The sequence below is a fragment of the Solanum lycopersicum genome, chromosome 10, assembly GCF_036512215.1.
Source record: "Solanum lycopersicum chromosome 10, SLM_r2.1".
Lineage (NCBI taxonomy): Eukaryota > Viridiplantae > Streptophyta > Magnoliopsida > Solanales > Solanaceae > Solanum > Solanum lycopersicum.
Window position 1 is genome coordinate 64,568,042 of NC_090809.1, and position 7,364 is coordinate 64,575,405.

Here is a 7,364-nt window from a genome sequence, read left to right on the forward strand (position 1 = left end):
AAGTGGAGCTGCAAGTCTAGCAGGTATACTTGCTTGTCATTCTTCTATAAGTAAGATAAGTGATGTGTCATGTAAATGTGAAAGATTAACTGCTGGCTCTTGGATCATTGACTCAGGAGCATCTCACCATATGACCTACACAAAACACAATCTCATAAACCTTAAGCCTCTACCTTATCCCTTCTTAATCACATTACCAAATGGATACAAGGTTAAAGTGACTGAAATTGGTGATGTGTGTTTGAATTCAACATTAACTCTGTATAAAGTATTGTATATACCTAGCTTCAAGTTCAATCTAATATCAGTCTATTGTTTAGCCAACCAACTCAGAGGAATAATCAGTTTTAACAATAGCTCTTGTTTACTACAGGGCCCTTCTCTGAAGAGCCCTCTGGCACTTGGTAAAGCAAAGAGTGGTTTGTATCTTTTTTGTTCAAAGTGTAACATTCCATCTGTAAATGATGATACTGGTTCCCAACAGAAGTTTCAATCTGTTTCCTTTATGAACTACTGCAAAGCACCATCACTACCTAATACAAAACATTCTCATACAATCAATAAAAAGGTTTGTTCCAATGATAAGATTTCTAACTCAGCTGCTCATTTTTCTTTCAATCAAGACAATGAGTTCTTATGGCATGCTAGGCTAGCACATGTACCATTTGTGAAAATGAAGAGCATATCTACCATACCTCTAATGTTTTCCAACAAACAACCTTTCACTTGTACAATTTGTCCAATGGCTAGACAAACTAGAATGCCATTTCCAGAAAGTGTTACTATGACCAGTTCAATATTTGAGTTGCTGCATGTTGATTTGTGGGGACCCTATAACGTACCAACACATGATGGATATCACTATTTCTTGACTATGGTAGATGATTACAGTAGAGCTACTTGGACACAACTTATTAGGTTTAAAAGCAATGCTCTTTGTACTATAAAAGCCTTCATATCCCTAATAGAAAATCAGTTCCACACTAGATTGAAAACTATCAGGTCTGATAATGGATTAGAATTTTCTAGTACTGAGGCAACATGTTTCTTCCAAGAAAAAGGCATAATACACCAGAAATCTTGTCCCTACACACCACAACAAAATGGGGTAGTAGAGAGGAAACACAAGTACCTTCTTAAGACAGCAAGGGCACTGTTATTTCAGTCAAAAATACCTATGAGGTATTGGGGAGAGTGTGTATTAACTGCCACTTATTTGGTTAATAGATTGCCCACTAAACTACTTCAAGGGAAGTCTCCATATGAACTGTTATATCAAAAGAAGCCTTTTTACTCACATCTTAAAAATTTTGGATGTCTTTGTTTTCCAACTACTTTAAAAACTCATAAGGATAAGTTTGAGCCTAGAACTGTACCTCATATTTTTGTTGGATATCCCTTTAACACAAAAGGGTACAAGGTCTTAAACTTGGCTACCAAGAGGATTCATGTGTCTAGAGATGTCTCTTTCTATGAAAATATTCTTCCTTTTGTCATTACTCCTGCTGTTTCTACTTTTGATTTCATATTGCAATGCCTTGTTCATCACTCTGATAAGTTGCCTTGTATGTCTAGTAAAACAAATACCTTTATTGATGATGAGATGTTGAGTCAACACACACTGAATGAAGTCACCTATGATCAAGTTTCCATACCTGAAAATATACCTGTAACAGAATCTACAGCACCTTCTACTGAGCCAAATATACCTGTCACAGCTCCTACTGGACCAAATGTATCTGTTCTTACACCTAGAAGGACAACTAGATCTTGTCATCCTCCAAACTACTTAAAAGACTATAGCTATTCATTACCTAAGCTACACTCCTCTTCACCTATAAATAATGTCACTGATTCTCAACATTCACTCACATCTTTCACAAATCATCCTGATCATATATGCTTCTCTACATTATGTCCTGAAAGTCAGCAGTTGATCCATAATGTTTCACATGATATTGAGCCTACATCTTATGAAGAGGCAAGCTTGAATCCAGCCTGGCAAGCAGCAATGAAACAAGAGTTTGATGCACTACACACTAATAATACTTGGGAACTAGTTAAGTTGCCAAAAGAAAAGAATGTTATTGGATGTAAATGGGTGTATAAGATTAAACATAAGGTAGATGGGAGCATAGAGAGGTTCAAAGCTAGACTGGTGGTAAAAGGATACACTCAACAAGCAGGAATAGACTATAATGAAACCTTCTCACCTGTGGTAAAGATGACTACAGTCAGAACACTAATCTCATTAGCAGTTAAGAAGGGCTGGGACTTGTATCAATTGGATGTAAATAATGCCTTCCTACATGGTGATTTGAATGAAGAAGTATACATGGCTTTACCTCCAGGACTGGTAGTGGACAGCAATGATATGGTATGCAAATTGAAGAAGTCCTTATATGGTCTGAAACAAGCTAGTAAACAGTGGTATGAGAAACTAGCTGATAGTCTTTGCTCAAAGGGTTATACTCATTCAGACAGTGATTACTCACTATTTTACAAGAAAAATGGTCACTCCTTAGTATTTGTGGCTGTATATGTTGATGACATTATCTTGACTGGTACTGATATGAAGGAGATTGAATCTTTGAAACTCTTCTTGCATGAGAAATTTAGAATAAAAGATTTAGGAAGGCTGCATTACTTTCTTGGATTGGAGATACTGTACAGACAGGATGGTGTCCTTGTTTCACAAAGGAAGTTTACTCTTGATCTCTTGAAGGAATTTGAGTCTATAAACTACAAGGCTACTACTTCACCATTAGATCCTACTGAGAAACTAAGACTTACAGAAGGGAAGTTACTACCAGATCCTACTTACTACAGAAAATTAGTAGGCAAGCTTAATTTTCTTGCTAATACAAGAATGGATATAGCATATAGTGTCCAACATCTCAGTCAATTCATGCAGTCTCCTAGAGAACCTCATTTAAAGGCAGCTTACCATGTACTCAGATACCTACAAAGTGATCCTACATTGGGAGTTTTTATCAGTAATAAACCTGATACCATCATCAGTGCATACTGTGACTCAGATTGGGCCTCTTTTCTTGATTCAAGGAAGTCAGTGAGTGGTTATTTGGTCCTCATGGGAGATAGCCCTATCAGTTGGAAGTCCAAGAAACAGCCTACAGTGTCATTATCTTCAGCAGAAGCAGAATACAGGGCCATAAGACAGGTAGTAGGAGAAGTAGTGTGGCTAGAAAGACTACTTGGTGAACTCTCAGTAACAATACCTTTGCCTATACAAGTATTTTGTGATAGCCAAGCAGCAGTACACATTGCCAAGAATCCAGTGTTTCATGAACGAACCAAACACATAGAAGTTGATTGCCATTTTGTCAGGACAAAGCTCCAAGAAGGACTGATTACACTCCAATATGTCTCAACAGAATCCCAGCTGGCTGATGTTTTCACTAAGGCATTGACTGGTGTTAAACATTCTCATCTGATGAACAAGTTGTCTGTGAATGGCTCACTTCCAACTTGAGGGGGGGTGATAAAACTAGCTTGTTTAGTGTGAGTTAGTTATCAATTTGTTAGTTAGTTAGTTAGTCAACTCAACTTTCAAGTAGTTAGTTATAGTTAGTTATAATTCACATGGGTAGTTAGTTATAGATCACATGTTTTGTATTTCTGTTTTTGTTGATTAGTTACTACTCATTGATGTGTATATATACACATCTAATGTACTGCTTTACGTATGCATTCAATACAGAAAATTCCCTCTTCTTCCTTCATGCTATCAGAAGCTCTAACTCCATTAATGGAGGAATGAGATTAGCTTCCAGCTTCCAGCTTGAATTGCTGGCTTCATCATCTTGTATTGATGATTTCATCATACTGTGAAAGTGGATCAAAATGGTGTATTTAGTGTGAATTTGGATTATTTCGTTGGGTGATAGGACCCCACAAAACTTAAGGTATCTATTTTAAAAAAAAGTATAAGTTCAATTAAATCACAAAAATTCATGGCTATTTACAAAGCACTCAACGGAGTAAATTCCTCAGTGTAAATACTTAAAATTTAATCATCTCTACAATAGATGAAAGAAACTGAATTTAAGAAAATGATACTTTATAATTATGGAATTATAAATTTAAAAGGGACAACATTTCATAATTGTAACAGACTAGAAAACATGAAAAATATCATATTTTATGACTGATGAAGAATAAAAAAGAAATTACAGAAGGGACCACATTTCATGATTGTAGAAGAATATAAATGTGAAGAGCTGAAGAGACTAACTGTTGAAGAATAAAGAAGATAAAAGTTAGCATATTTTCATACACAAATAAAATAATTTCTAAATTATTAAGAGATCACAAATCAAGAGTACTCATGTAAATAAATTTGACACCAAATCAAGACAGTAACCAACATAATATATATATATATATATAAACAGATTATTTCGAAGTTTAATCAATACCCAAACACCTAGGCTATATATGAAGCTTGAAGCAAGAAAAGAAATCATTATATCCAAAACCTTAGGCTCGAAAACTTAAATCATACCAAAGTTCTAGACTATGAAACTCCAAACAAGGAAAGAAATTATTTTTGAAAAAATAGACTGTAAAGCTTAAAGCATAAGTTTGAAGAAGAAAAGAAATCGTACCTTTGAAGCGAAAATCTTTGCTAAGTGGGGCGAATTGTAATATTTAGTCCATTAGTATAGATAAGATATATTCAGCCAGGAAATATAACTGAGATATATTTGAGTATATATTTTTAGCCCTTTGGCATTGATTTAAAAATGTGATTCAAGCTTGTCAACTTATTTGCAGAAAATAACGTCAATTCAAATTTATGCTCTTTGATTTCTGAATTATATTAATGATGTAAAGAGTTTTGTGTCTATTATTAATTGATTAGCACACCATTTAATTATCTTATACAAACTTTAATTTGTCACTTATATATGCATCCGATCCACTTTTCTTATACATGCTTTAATTTAGTACTTATTTTATTATATATACATATCTCTGAAAAATATAATTAAAAATGTAATAACTCGTACAAGCAATGTTTTTTCTACACTCTCTTCTTTCTTCTCCTTTTCCATTAAAAAGCACCAAGATCACAAGTTTGTCAATACAGTACATCATTTTAAAAACACAATAAACAAGTCAAAGTGTATCCCAATAATAATAAAGTCTTTTCTAGAAAAAAGACAGTAGCACTAAAACACCATTATATTAGTAGTGCAAGAAGAATATGGAGAGAAAAAACAAGGTGCTTAACTTTAAAGGGAATGTTTACGCTAAGCTAAACGTAAAATAAGAAAAATGAAACAATGCTCCAGTTGGATTTTAGCACTGGTCTCAGGGGTCGTTCCTCTACCTTATATATACCAATAGCAGAAAAACACTCATATTCTCCTCGTGAGTTGCACTGCTAATTATATTCGAATTTTTGCCAGTTTCTCATCTATCATATCTCTCTCTATATATATATAATTATGAAATTAATTTCTCATCTCTCATCTCTCTCTATATAGTTATGAGATTAACAATTGCACGTGCGCCTGCTCTCCTATCCTATATTAAAAGGAAGAGAAAATAAGAAAAGGAACTTAATGTTCCACGAAAAACTTACTACGTATATAAAAACAAATTGAATTCCATCTTTCTTAATTAATTAAAATAGGAACTGACAAATACATATCAAAAAGAAATTTACTATGAGAATTTTAAAAGGATTTATATTGAATGTGTCAAAACTCTATGGTCAGCTATTAAAAGAGCTCGAAACTTAAATTCTAAAAATCAATTTGCTATATGCTAATTTTGTGCCCTGAATTTTAATCTTAGTTTGTTGAAGTTCAATGTTATCGTGGAATTGTATCAACTATGTATTGAAGTTATCTTGTTATAATTGTATATTATATTGAATTCGTATGAAATTTTTTTTGTTAGCTTGCATGTATATATGTTTGTAGTTGTACTATCAAATTTTGTATGAAAGTTTGTCATATCCAAACAGTAACAATCTAACACAAGCAAAATACATTGGATACAATTTTCATACACAAAAATTGTGAACGAGATTCATATACAATAAAACTCTTGGTATGTACGTAGACGACGAAAATCTCCTAGTATATTTAATAAATATAAATATAAAATTGAGAATGGTAAGCCATTAACAGACCTCAAAATCCAGCATCACAAGTGCAAGAAGCACTGCCAGAACCTCCTTTGTCTCTTTTACCATGAGACCACATCTTCTTGTAGCTAAGGCAGCAACAAACTAGTCCTAACAATACCATGAATCCTGTTGCCATTGCTATACTCTCACCCCACTTCTTCGTATCCATTTTTTTTTAAAAATTTCTGTTGGAGATCGATCGATTATGGTTCCGCCTACTCAAAAATAACAAGGGATATCGTTAAACATATCAATAGTATATGTTTTCTACAAAAAGATCTATGTTACACAAAGTAAATTCGTATAGTTGGAGAGGAATATATGGAGAAAACAAATCATCATGTGGTCTAAATAGTAATTTTCAACTTTAAAAGGGTGTCTTTAATTTAGTACCAAGGAAAACACTTTTTTTTTACTATTTATTTTTTTAAATAAAGAAAAAGGTATGCAAGTATGCAGCCCCCTTCTCCTTTATTTTTTCCCCCATACTATGAGAATTTTCAAAGGATTTATATTGAAAAAAATGTGTCAAAATTCCATTGTCGGTCATTAAAGGAGTTCCAAGCTTATTAATATAATATATGCTTGCAAGAAAAGTGCGCGTTTGGTGTCATAGAATTCGATTGCATTACATATAAAATAATTGTACTAATTACTTTATGGAGTTATTACTTTAAAGAGCAAAAAAAATCATCTGATTGAACATTTGAAGGTGATTTTCTGTCTGATTTTATTCTAGAAGGGGTATTTCTATAATGTACTAAACAAACAGTTTTATTAATATATGAAATAAATTTTGAATTTGACAGAAATTATTAATTTTATTCTCTAAGTATTGATAGTCTTTAAAATGCCACTCTACTTAATTAACTAAATTTAGATTCATCGTGATATGTCATATGATGTAGGAAGTGGTCTAGAATTCTTGTATGAGCATGAGATTCTTAATAAAAAAATCGAGACAAGTATTGAAAATACTTTAAAATTTGGCGGAGCATATTCACACATATAGCTAGATCGGGGATGTATTTAGGTTCAATTAATTAAGATGATTAAAGAGTGCTTGAGTTTAGGAACAATAATGATGCAATCCGGTTTACGAATTTAGAATTAAAATAAAACAAAAATGTCTGAGCCCGGGTTCGAACCGGGGACCTCTAGTGTGTGAGACTAGCGTGATAACCGACTACACCACCCAGAC

General features: G+C 33.2%; 1 non-coding gene across 1 annotated transcript; it reads right to left on the reverse strand.

Moving 5' to 3' along the window:
- Positions 1-7,290: 7,290 nt before the first annotated feature.
- TRNAV-CAC (transfer RNA valine (anticodon CAC)) lies at positions 7,291-7,364 on the reverse strand. Its single transcript has one exon. It is a non-coding gene; the product is annotated as a tRNA-Val (tRNA).